Raw genomic sequence first — 12234 nt, 5'->3', positions numbered from 1 at the left:
CGGCTGGGCTCGGTTAGGCTCGGCCAGGCTCGGCGGGCGGCAAAAAACAGCGGAGAGCCCCGCCTCCTGGGAAGCCCGCAGCCGGAGGCCCAGGGAGGGCGGAAACATCTCCGCCGCTGCCACCACTCAATTGGCTGGCTTCTCCAGGCTCCTGTGCCATTGGTCTTGCGCCGGGGCGGGGACTGGCCCACCCCTCGTGCCGGAGGTGGGCGGGAGCGGGAAGGGGGCTGAAGGGGCTCTTCTGTCTCGGTCCTTCCCCAAGGGGACTAGGGCGGGAGCGGGGCCCACCTACTGGCAGGGACTTCCTGCACCTTCCACACCTGGAAGAGCTGCACACCTAACATCTGAAAAAGGCCAAAACCTCTGCACCCTCATATCCGAGGAGACCACCCCTCTATATCTGGGAGAGGTCTGTGTCCCTGTCATCTGGAGGAAGTCTCTGCGTCCCCACCCCTGAGAGATGGAACGCCTCATCTTGAATGCCCTCTATACTCCCTCACGTTCACTCCCATCTGTGTGTGGACTCCGCATCCCCACTCCAGAGGATCTGTCGTTGGATCCACATTCCCTAAGGGTGTGAGCAACTCTGCTAACACAATTTCTTTGGACACATTTACTGAGTTCCCACCCAATATTGGTCGGGGTTTGTGCTTTGCTCTGCTGTGGGAGAGCCTAGGACAGAGAGGAATGGGGTACCCTGAGGGATAGCTCAGGCCTGGCTGGAATAGGACCAGGCTTGACTCTACATCCTAGAAGCTCCTGACTGTCTCCGTCCTAGATGCTCTCCTAAGAGGAAGATCAACTTGGGCAGGAGCCAACAGGTAGGCCTTCCTACCCTACTTCATATGCCAGCGATTCCTACATGTTCTGAACTGGACCCTCTTGTCCCATTTTACATATCTAAATGTATGAGCACGTTCCTGAATCTATACCATGAAAACTGTGCTCACAAATCCAGCCTTAACTTATCTCTAATTCAAGACTCAGATCCAAGTGCCTACCAGAATTAGGTGGCATTGATTCCTGGTTCTGCCACTTACCTAACTTTGTGACCTTGGGCAAGTTATTAACCTCTTTTAGCCATAGTTTCCTCATCTGTAAAGTGGTTACAGTAATAGCTACTTCCCAGGGTTCACTTACATCAGACCAACCACGTCTCAGCAAATGGCAACTGACCCCACCTCAGGGGCCACGTGACTAAGGACCCCTTCCCCCAGTTCACATGAGATCCCTGTAAATCCAGATGCTATCTTGAAAATGAGAATGGGGCAGGTAAAATCTGAATGAGTCATCCAAACCTACTGAGTTACTTAGAGACTGTCTAAAATAAAATTTTGGACCCTACTGAGTTTACCAGAGTGGATTAATTTTAGTTCCTCTGCCCCTATTACCCAGCAGGGTGGGGGCATTGTGAGCAAGTTCAAATCAGTTCTAGGAAACATAGGAGACTTATATCATTGCACATCTGAGTATAATGTGAGTGAATTTGTGACCCAGCTGCAGGAGTTCAGATTTTATCCTGGAAACAGTGGGGAGGGAGCCACTGAAGAATTTTGAGCAGAGGAGTAATGGGATCATATCCAGAATTCAGAAGAATGATTTGGGTTGCTCGTTGCAGGGAGGGACTGAAGGTGTTTGAAAATGAAGGCAAGGAGTAATGACAAGGGACTGTTATGATGTAGGGGAGTAGGAGTGGAGAGAACAGCAGAGAGCACTGAGGATATTTGGGAGTTAGAATCAGCAGGACTTAAGAGGCCTAGACCTATGGTATATGGGGGTAATGTTGTAGCCGCCAGCCCCCGAAAGACACACGGACCACCAGAACTCAGTGAGTTATAGAAAACACACTCTTTATTCAGCCAGCCGAGTCTGCCAGGGGTACGCAGACCCCAAATTAAGCAGCCCTGAAATGTAGAGGTACAGGGTTTTTAAGCCCAAAATTCTATTCTTTATTCTGTCTGAACACAAGGGGCTATCTTTCTTTTATTCACTATCTGTCAACTCACAGGTCAGGTGCGTAAGCGGGGTTACAGAAGCAGAAAGCTTGTTTAGAATGTTATGTTCCTATAATCAAAGGCCTGCGTGTCCATAGCGATAATCAAACAGTAATTTCTAGTGAGAGTCAATTTTTCAGCCACCACAGTAAGAGGAAGAGAAAATCTGGGATAATTCCCAGGTTGGTGAGTAGGGGTACTGTGATGCCATTTACTGAAATAAGGAATGCATGAGAAGGGGTGAGTTTCAGCAGCGGGCTAGGGTGAGAGGGAAGATGAGTTCAATTTTGGATATATTGAATTTGATATACCAATTGGACACCCACATTGAGATTTCCAATAGACAGTTGGATGAACAGGTCTGGGATTCAGGAGAGAGGTCCAAGCTGAAAATAACATTTTGAGACTTAACAGCAAAGGGTAGTAGTCAAACCCGAAAAGTGGATGAGCTCACCCAGGAAGAGTAAGGCTGGTTTAAGCAAAAAGATACATTTTTATAATCAGATACGGAAACTTAAAGAGAGGATGCCTTGGGAACAACTGGAACTAATAGACGCAAAAGCCATTAGGTTCTCTTTCCATCTACCATCTCTATTTTTTCTGCCTGTCTCCTTTATTCCCCCCCACAACCCCTACCACACCACCGCATCCACCTTCAGCCCTTGCTCTCCCTACCCCCAGACTGGCTTTCAGTGCTCTCCTGGTCCACACGGTAAAAAACTTGACTTCACACAATTCCAAAGCTTAAAATCTTGCTGTCTAGGTATGCAACCAAACACTGGCTTCTTTTTCTTGGTTGCAGTTTGCAAATTCCTCAGGGAAACCTCTTAATATTAAGAGATGGAAGAAATAGAAAATAAAATGGAGTACAAAGAAGCACTATACAGTGGTCACTAATTCTGAACATTATCTATATTCATTGAATAACAATGAAAATGATGGGGCCAGGAAACCTCATGGCATCTGTTTGTTGACCTACTTCTTGGCTGTGGAGTTCCTCTGGCAGCCAGTCTGGCTGCCCCCAGGTCTTGCCCACAAGGCTAAGATCCCTTATCCAGTGTTCTGAGAGTGCCATTGCAGAGGATTTCTCTGCGGGCATTGTACTGATTAGTACTACACTTCCTGGTGGTGTCTTAGAGATTGTACTGGAATTGAGCAGTCATAGATCTCTGCATTTATGAGGATTGGGTGTGGTTTTATTTTTCCTCCCAGATGATACAGTTCTTTTAAAATCGTAATCATCTGTCTGTCAGTTTCATCTGGGGGAGAATTCCTTTTACTAATAACATATTTCATTGATCCTAAAGCACATTTTTTTTCTAGTTTAAACAACTCAAATTGGAATGTCTTATAATTAATGGCATGTAATAGATTTTTAGCCTCTTTTTTCTTAGTAGTTCATAAAATAACTTGCCTTTTATAAGTGATGGAACATGAGATTTATTAAATATAATAATTTTATCAGTCAGAGTTCTTTCTCACAAATAATAAAATCCACCCTGGATAGTTGAAGCATAAAAGGGATTTGTTAAAAGATATTATTTAGCTCAGAATTGTTAGAAGGGCTGGGTAAATGGACTTGAGGCTAAGTTTCTAGGAACAACACCCAAACCATACCACACAACCCGATAAAGAAACCACACCACTGCCATTCCAAACACTAAGCACCAAGAGTTCAATTTGACTGTCAACGTTACAAGCTCTATGGCACTTCTGTGGTAGGAACTCAATACTGCAACCACTGGGAAACCACTGCTGTTACCACTACCACACCCAACAGCTGAACACATGTGGTACTATCAGCAATAGCAGAAATTTAAGCGCTATGTCCATCCTATATCAGTCAGGATTAGCTAGGCAACACAGCAGTTACAAACAATCCCTAGATTTTACTGGCTTAAAATAACAAAGGTGGATTTCTTCCTCATGCTGTAGTTCCAGCATAAGTGAATGGGGGAAAGGGAGTATTGCTCTCATTGTGGTCACTCAGGGATCTAGGCTGCTGGAGACTTCACTATCTTATGAAGCTTTTCTCTTCTTGCTATGAACCTTCATAGTTTGCTGTGGCAGAGAGTGTGAGGAAAAACATACACTCGCGTCTGCTTACATTGCATTGATCAAAAATTTCGTGGCCATACCTAACATCAAGGGACAAAGGAAGCGCAGTCCTGCTGGCACTCAGAAAAAAAGGAGAACCAGAATATTGGTGAACGTCAGTGATATTTACCTTGCTCACATTCCTCACTTCCAAGTCCAAGTCTCACATGGGGAAAATAGCATGCTTGTAAACAGCTACAAGAGATGCTGGAAGTTTTAGTTCTGACTTGTGTACCGAGGAGGCTGGATTTAAAAATGATAATTTTTCCATATAGGAAAACTGTTTAAAAGATGAAGGACATTTGTGAGTACAACATATTTCTACTACTATAATCAGTACTAGAATTTCATAGAACCATGCTCTCTGAATCTCCATGTTTGCCAAGAAAACATAGGGCCTGCCCAACTCTTGGAGGAGTGATTTCTCTTTTGAGCACTATGTCTGGGGACTCTTGCAATCCCTCTGACTTGCCTACTGGCTTCACAGGAAATCATGGGCTAGAGTGACAGGGCTGGAAACTTCTCTTCAACCTGCCCTAGAATGACGTCCTTGCCTCACCCCCATTCCAGTCATCTCACTTTACAATGGGAGGCACTATCACATTTGCCTGGCAGTGTAGGGACATCCAAATGGGTGCTCTGCAAGCAATTAGGGAACAACAGAGTAAGTATTTAACTTGGATAAGGAAATGTGTTTCCGTTTTGACTTCAGACTGCTAGGAGCCAGATCATTATGTGCCTTGCCGAATTGCAGAAGCTGAACTTATTGGCCGCTCTCTAATATTGATGGCCTGATTAGGAAGCTGAGAGGTCCTCGCAATAAGGATGGAGATAACACTGGAAGAGTCAGAGGAATTGGGAAGCCCTGCTTGTTGTCCCCACTCTGCCTCCTCTCTCTCTTTTTTTCTCTCTAGACAAGCTCCCTTTACTTCTCCAGTCTATCTGATTTTTGACAATTCTTAACTTAATAGCTTAAATCTAGGTAACCAACAAGATGTTGGCTCATCTCTTTCATTTCTAGTTCTGGCTTATCCTCTTCAGTTCCAGTTCCAAGATTCCTAGGGACTTCCTCTCATCAGCCTGGCTTTGATCAGATGTCATTCCCTGCATCAATGATCTGTTTCGAGAGGGGGTTCGTAAAATGGTGACTCCCATGATAACCATATGAGTGAAAGGCAGTTCCCACCAGAAGGGAGGGCCATTCAAACAAAACATAAGGGAATCCACAATACTAACCTTTATTGTTGCAAGGGAAAGGATAAATCTGTGAGATAAATAAAGAAGGAGTTATCAGAGAGGTAGAAGGAAAACCAGGAGGGAACATAGTTTCAGGGAAGCCAAGAAGGGACAGAGGTTCAAGGAGGAAGGGGTCAGAAATTCAAATTGTCAAAAGAGAGGTCCAGTAGTTTATATAAAAGGGACCATTGGACTTAAAAACAAGGAGTTGTTGATTATCTTGGCAAGAAGTGGTTCCAGTGGGCAGTGGAGATGATGGGGTATGTGGTAGTTGCCAGATGTTAGTGGTTTCAAGAATGAGTAAGAAGAAGTAATGTAGATGATTCTTTCAAGAGAGTTGACTACAAAAATTAGGAGGAAAGAGAATAGATATGGAAGGATAGGATGCAGAGTCAGAGAAAATTTTTTCATTTCTAAAAATTTTATATGTTTTGTAAGTGGACATGTTTGAATACTGGTGGGAAGGAACCAGGAGAAAGGATATCATTGATAGCTTTTTTATTATTACTGTCCATCTCCCCTAGGCTATGCAGATCCAGGCAGGCAGGGACAGAAGCTAAGGACCTGGCAGAGGTATGAACCATTTCAGCTTTTTCCCGGGCTACGCTGAAAAGTGGGGCAGAGAGAGGAGGTGCCCGGCCCTAGCATTGAGTGACCCATGGCCCTGGGATTGTACCATGATCGTAGCTAGACAGAAAGGCCTTATGTGGAAAACAAAGGGTCCCAAGGCTGGAAGCAGCCTTCAGTAGGTGAGGGGAGGGCAGACACAAAGCAGTTCTGGCACAAGCAAACTTGTTGCTGTGTGCTCTGATTTCCCCATCTCAAAACTATGCCTGTTGCTGCCCCCACCCAACCCTACTCACTCCTCCTCCTTCCTGCCAAGCTGTCACCTCCTTTCTCAGCTCCACTTCCTCACCTCCCATCACTCCTCAGCCTCTGCCCCCACCTTCTGCTTTCACTGTTCCTGAAGCTGCTTGCCAAGGTCACTTTCACCTCCTTGTCACATCCAATGAATACTTTTCAGTCTTTATCTTTGTTGACTTCTTGTAGCATTGAACTGTCGATCTCTTTTTGAAACTATATCTTCCCTTGTTTTCCATGAAGCCATTTTCTCTGGGAACGTTTATTTCTCCTTCTAAAACAGCAACTACTATTTATTAAGTATTTAGACTATGTCAGAGCTTTACATCTTCATAGATATTCCTCACCTACATGCAAGACAATTCCATGGAACAGATAAAGGGATCAGAGCTCAAGGTAATCAAGGCATTTTTCTAAGGCCCACAGCATCCGTGATAGTGTCTGGATTAAAACCCAAATGTGCTGCTTCTCCCTTAACTGCAGAGTGCTGTCTGTCTCCTTTGTCTCTCTGGCCCCTCCTCGGCTTCTTTGGTGGCTGTGCTCTCTGCACCCACCTTCTTCTCTCATCTCCTTAAGTGATCTCCACCTGTGCATTGTGGCCACAGTGCCCATTTTTGTGCCAACGATGCTTTAGCACCAACCCAGACTTTACTCCCAAGTCCCAGACTGCTATTGGTGCTGCTGCTGCTATGGTTATTCAAAGAGCTAAGATTTATGAAGTGTTTACAACATGGCAGGCAGGGTGCTAATTTCTTTATATACATCATTTCATTAAATCCTTGTAATGACCCCAAGAGGTGGGTACTGTCTTCCCATTTTCCACTTAGGGAACTGAACCTTAGATTAATCAACTTGTCTAAGGTCAACAGGAGCCTAGGTTTATCTGACCGCAGAATCCATTCTTTTAACTACTGACCAGATGCCTTCTACCAAGAGGCCCCACAAGCCTTACATTTGACATATCAACCTCTGAAATCATCTGCCCTTTATTTACTGTGTGACTGGTAGGCAAGTGATTGAATGTATGAGCCATGGTCATTATCAACTTCTGCAAAACCTGTCCTCCTCCTGTACTAACTAGTTCAATAAACAGTCCTACCATCTCCCAGTTAACAGAGTTTGTACAAGACTCTTTCTGCTCCCTTCCCTCCCCACCCCATGTTCATCAAGACCTGGTGGCTATATGCTCTAAATGCACCATTCTCACTGCCCAGGCCCTGGTCCTTCTCCTATCTGTTATTGGGCCTTCCATGTCATTCATTCAAATCACCTCACTCTGGCTTGCTTGTGCTCTCAGCCACCAAGAGTTCCACATTCTCTTCCTTATCCTCCTTTGCACGAGCCCCTTGAATAGTCTTTCTCAAAAACAAATCTGAACAAATGTCTCCAGCTCCCAGGGCCCTCTGACTCTCAGCAGAAGTCCCTGAACCTCTCAGCCTGGCTCTCAAAGCCCAGACTACCTGGCCCTACCTCCTCTGCAGCCTCAGCTCCCATAGGCCACTACTGACCACAGGAGGGTCCTCAGCATTCCTGCTTTTTTCTCCCATCCTTCCCCTGCCCTTCCCCCCAGGGGTAGGGGGTGTCTTCTGCTTCTCCCAGTGGTGAGTGTGTTCAGGTGTGAATAAACTTAATACCATAGAACTGTACACTTAAAAATGCTTAAAATAGTAAAACAGAACAAAGTAAGACTAAAATAAATGTAACTCCTTTCCCAAGTCCTAGCTGTGGAGCCAGGAAGGTCATTTTGGGGGGCCCCTCCTCAGCCTATCCTCCCCAACTATATAGAGTTCCTGGGTATTTTACTCTGTGATTCATGTGGTCTTTGCTAAGATGCCCAGATTGAGAGCTCAATGTCCAGAACCCTCCCTTCCCCAGCCCACCCTGTTCCCACTCCTAGGGCATCACTAGGAAGTGTTTGTGGGTCCTACCTGTCCATGCAAACATATACCCCTATTTCATTTGAGGGACTCTCTGGCTCACTATGCCCCTTCTACCCTCTCCTCAGTATAATCCCCTCAAGAAGCTTAAGCTTCTAGAAGACCAGAGTTAGGAAGACATCTGCAGTTGACTCCGGTGACTCAGCCTTGGGCCTGAGGTCCTCAGCCCAAGAGACAGGGAAGAAAAAGGCCCAGCCTTCTTCCTGAGACAGGAAAGGGAAGACTGTGGCTGGAACAAAACTCAGTTAACATCTCAGGAAGTAATCCCAGTACATCAACTCCTGCCTCAGGCAGTCAAATCCCTTGGGGGCAGAAACCAAAATGTATCCCTCCCTGTATATACAGACACACGCTAACACACACACACACACACACAAGCCACAAAGCAGAGCCACACATACAAGCAAAGACGCATGCGTACAGAAACAAGCAGCCTACCCACAAACATAGGCATGCACGTGAAAACACACATCCATACAGAGATATGCACGTCTAATACTATACACAACCACATATCCAAGAAAATACAAATAAAGGGTTCACAGGTCTCCATAGCATGCACATGCACACACGCACACACGCACAACACACACACACAAAGGTAAATCTACCAACAGACTTAAACAACAGGTGTCAGTCAATGTGTTTTTGACCAATGACTAAAGAAAGAAGTCAGAGATAAAGGCAAAGATCAGTTTTCTAGAGATTGAGAGAGTGTACATATGTGGAGGACAGGCTGGTAGGGGAGAGAGCCAGGTTGAAACAGGGAAGGGAGAGATTCTGACATGAAGGAAAGAGAGTAATGTTTAAACGGTGCCAACTACTCACTTAGCCCTCATTTAATCATCTCTCTCCAAGCTGGGTCCTCTGCTGGGCTAGGTAGGCAGAGAGGGCTGGGCCCTGCCCTGTCCTCACATATGCACAGCCTGTGAGGAAGAGAGACCTATCCACAAGCAACTGTAATACAGAGTGGTGAGTGCTTTGATGGGGGATGCACAGCCCACCTCTGGGTAACAGTGGAAGGTAGGTGATGTCAGGGAAACTTGAATCAAATATTGAACAAAGAGGAGTTGGGATAAAGAGATGGGTAGAGAGGTCGGCTTTGGCCAAGAGAATAACCCTTAGGAAGGTGTATCACTTTACAGTTACTGTTTTAATTACCATACATTTAGTGGCTTCAAACAACACAGATTTATTTTCTTACAGTCTAAAGGTCAGAGGTCTGAAATCAGTTTCACTGAGCTAAAGTCAAGCTGTGGACAGAGCTGGTTCCTTCTGGAGGCTCTGAGAGAAGAGTCAGTTTCTTTGCCCTTTCTGCTTCTAGAGGCTGCTTGTATTTCTTGGCTTGTGGACCCCTTCCTCCATCTTTTAGTCTCTGCTGCCATTATCCCAGCACCTCCTCCTGCCTCTTTTCTATTGAGATGGTTGTGATTATATCAGGACTCCCTGCTAATCCAGGATAATCTTCCTATATCAAGACCTTTAACTTAATCACAGCTGCGAAATCCCTTTGCTGTATAAATGAACATTCACAGGTCCTGGGATATGGAGATATTTGGGGCCATTATTCAGCCTACCACAAGGGAATAGCATATTATTTCACAATCTTAAAATGTCCTCTAACGTAAATTTTGTTATCCCCAGATTGAAAAAAGAGGATTATAAGGCTCATGAGGTTAAGTGATTTGTCTTAAACCAAGAGAAATAGATAGGTAGATAGATGAGTAGAGATGATAGACGATAGATTGATAGATAGATAGATAGATAGATAGATAGATAGATAGATAGAGATAGTCTTCATTATCTTTGTTTGTTGAATATTACCTTGGGGGAAATCTGAGATCAGACTGAATTTCCTCCCTGTATGTGACTTGCTTTTTATGCTTAGGTTCTTCAAGTATTTTTATTTTATCCTCAAAGTTTGATAACTAAATCGCTGTGTCTTAATGTGAACTATTACATGTCAATTTTTCTGGTATATGGTGTGCACTTACAATTTGACTATTCAGTTCTTCCTTTATTTCAGGGAAAGCTTATCTGTATTTCATACCTTAATATCTTTTTCCATTCCATTTTTGGAACCTCTACTTTAGGGCTGCCAACAATTATGCTTATGGTAGCTTGTCTTCGTCCTATCTATTAACTTCATTCTAATTGCTTTAATATCTTTATCTTTGTCCATCACATTTACTCTCAATATCTCAAACCTTTCCTATACATTACCTTGATTTTCAGTCATACCGATTCTGTGTTTTGCTGTTTCAACTTTATTTATTAAACTGTAATGGTATTGTGTGGTCCTTTATTATTTTCCCTTCATTCTGTAATCTCCCTTTTTATTTCATCCTGTTGATTTATTATCTTATTTTCGAGTTCTTGTACTATTGAGTTCATACTATTGTTAAGGCCTTCTATAACAGGAGGAACTTTCTAGGAATCTGCTTTTATTCCTTTGGTTTTCTTCTAGATCTATTCTTCATCTTTTTTTTTTTATATATTGTATTCCTCATTCTTTCTTTTTCTTCTTTCCCTCCCTTCTTTCCTTTCTTCCTATTTTTCCTCCTTCCTACCTGTCTTGTAGCTATAGTCTACATGCCTAAAGGCCATGCTATTTCCTTTCAATTTACAACTATCTACTGTGGCTCACTGCATCAGACCCCTCCTTGCTTTAGATTCCTTGAGACCCTTCTCATATTGTCTGGACCAGTTTATCTTCCTTTGAGAGCTATGGTTTGAAAGCTGGCTGTTGCTTTCAAACCCACTCATCCCATTTCTGTGGGCTAAGGGTAGCTTGGCTGGGGATGCCTGCTGACCTTGATGGAGCCTGAGTGTTGTCTCTCCTCCGAGTCCCTGTTAGCTATCTTGTTCTAGCTGGAGTGGGGCGGGGGTGGGTAGGGCACATTCCATCCTGTAGGCTTTGGCTTGACTCCCAATCTCAGCTCCATACCCTGGAAGATGCCAAGCCATCCTTACCTCTCCTGGGGTCTCATGGGAAAACATACAAAGGTTTTTTCCCAGACTTTTCCTAAGGCTACTTACTCAACAGTCCACTTCTTTCAGATTACAGAATATTAGTGAAAACACATCGTGTTTTGTTGACTCACTTTTTCTCGGTGCTACTTTTGGGCATGGGGTTGAGGATATACACCACTCACTCATTGCACCAGAATATTCTGTTACTTTCCTTGGCTATCACATTTTAAGATTTATAAAAAGAATTTTTTTTGTTTGGTTGGACTTGAGTTTGTAGTAGCATTTTGGTTTTGTTTTGTTTTGGCTTTTGTTCATTTTATTAGTTGGAAGTAGGATAGGGTGGAGTAATTCTGTGCTGGCTTCCCTTTGCCATTCTAACCCAGAGATGTCTTGCCTTTTCCATACCTCTCCGCTCAGACCCCTCCTCTAGGCAAGACTATAGCAGAACCCAGCACCCAGCCCTTTCATGTCCCTGGGGCGAGACAGGGGCCCATAGGACTAGGCCTCAGCACATAGTGAGTGTTCAGCCTGTGGTAAAGAGAGAATGAGCAGGGAGCGTTTCATGGAGGCAGCATCAGAAGGACTTCAAATGCTTCACAGGAGAGCACCTGGGTAGGGCACAGCAGGAACCAAGGCATGGACGTAGGGTAGGTAGGAACGCTCATAGGAGAATGGGGCAGGGTGGGGGCATGAGGTGTCCAGCTGGAGGAGTACCAGCTGAAATGAGGAGAGTAGCTGGAGAGGAGGGCGGGCAGAGCCTAAGCATGCAGACTGGCCTGTGGGCTGCCCTTGGGTATGATCCAAGCACTTAGCGCTTGTGTCTGGCCTCTCAGGGAAATACTATGTAGGGAAACCTAGTTCCTGTCTCTCCTCTCTATCTCAGCCCCTCCCAGGGAAACTTCTCTGATTGCCTCACCCCACCGCCTCTCTGTACTGGTGCCCCAAGATGCACCTGCTTTTTTTCCCTGTAGCCGTAGGTAAGGCCTTGGCCATGGCCCTACTAGGCACGCTCTCCATCACAGGCTACACACGAATATACCACAGATGTGCTCCTCGTTACCTAGTCACTCAAAAACATAATTGCATGGTTGTATGCCATCACCGCAACCTTGCACGTGATAGCACAGTGACACACG

The sequence above is a fragment of the Rousettus aegyptiacus genome, unplaced genomic scaffold (genome assembly GCF_014176215.1).
Source record: "Rousettus aegyptiacus isolate mRouAeg1 unplaced genomic scaffold, mRouAeg1.p scaffold_m13_p_3, whole genome shotgun sequence".
In the NCBI taxonomy this organism is placed as follows: Eukaryota; Metazoa; Chordata; class Mammalia; order Chiroptera; family Pteropodidae; genus Rousettus; species Rousettus aegyptiacus.
This window is presented reverse-complemented; position numbering follows the sequence as displayed.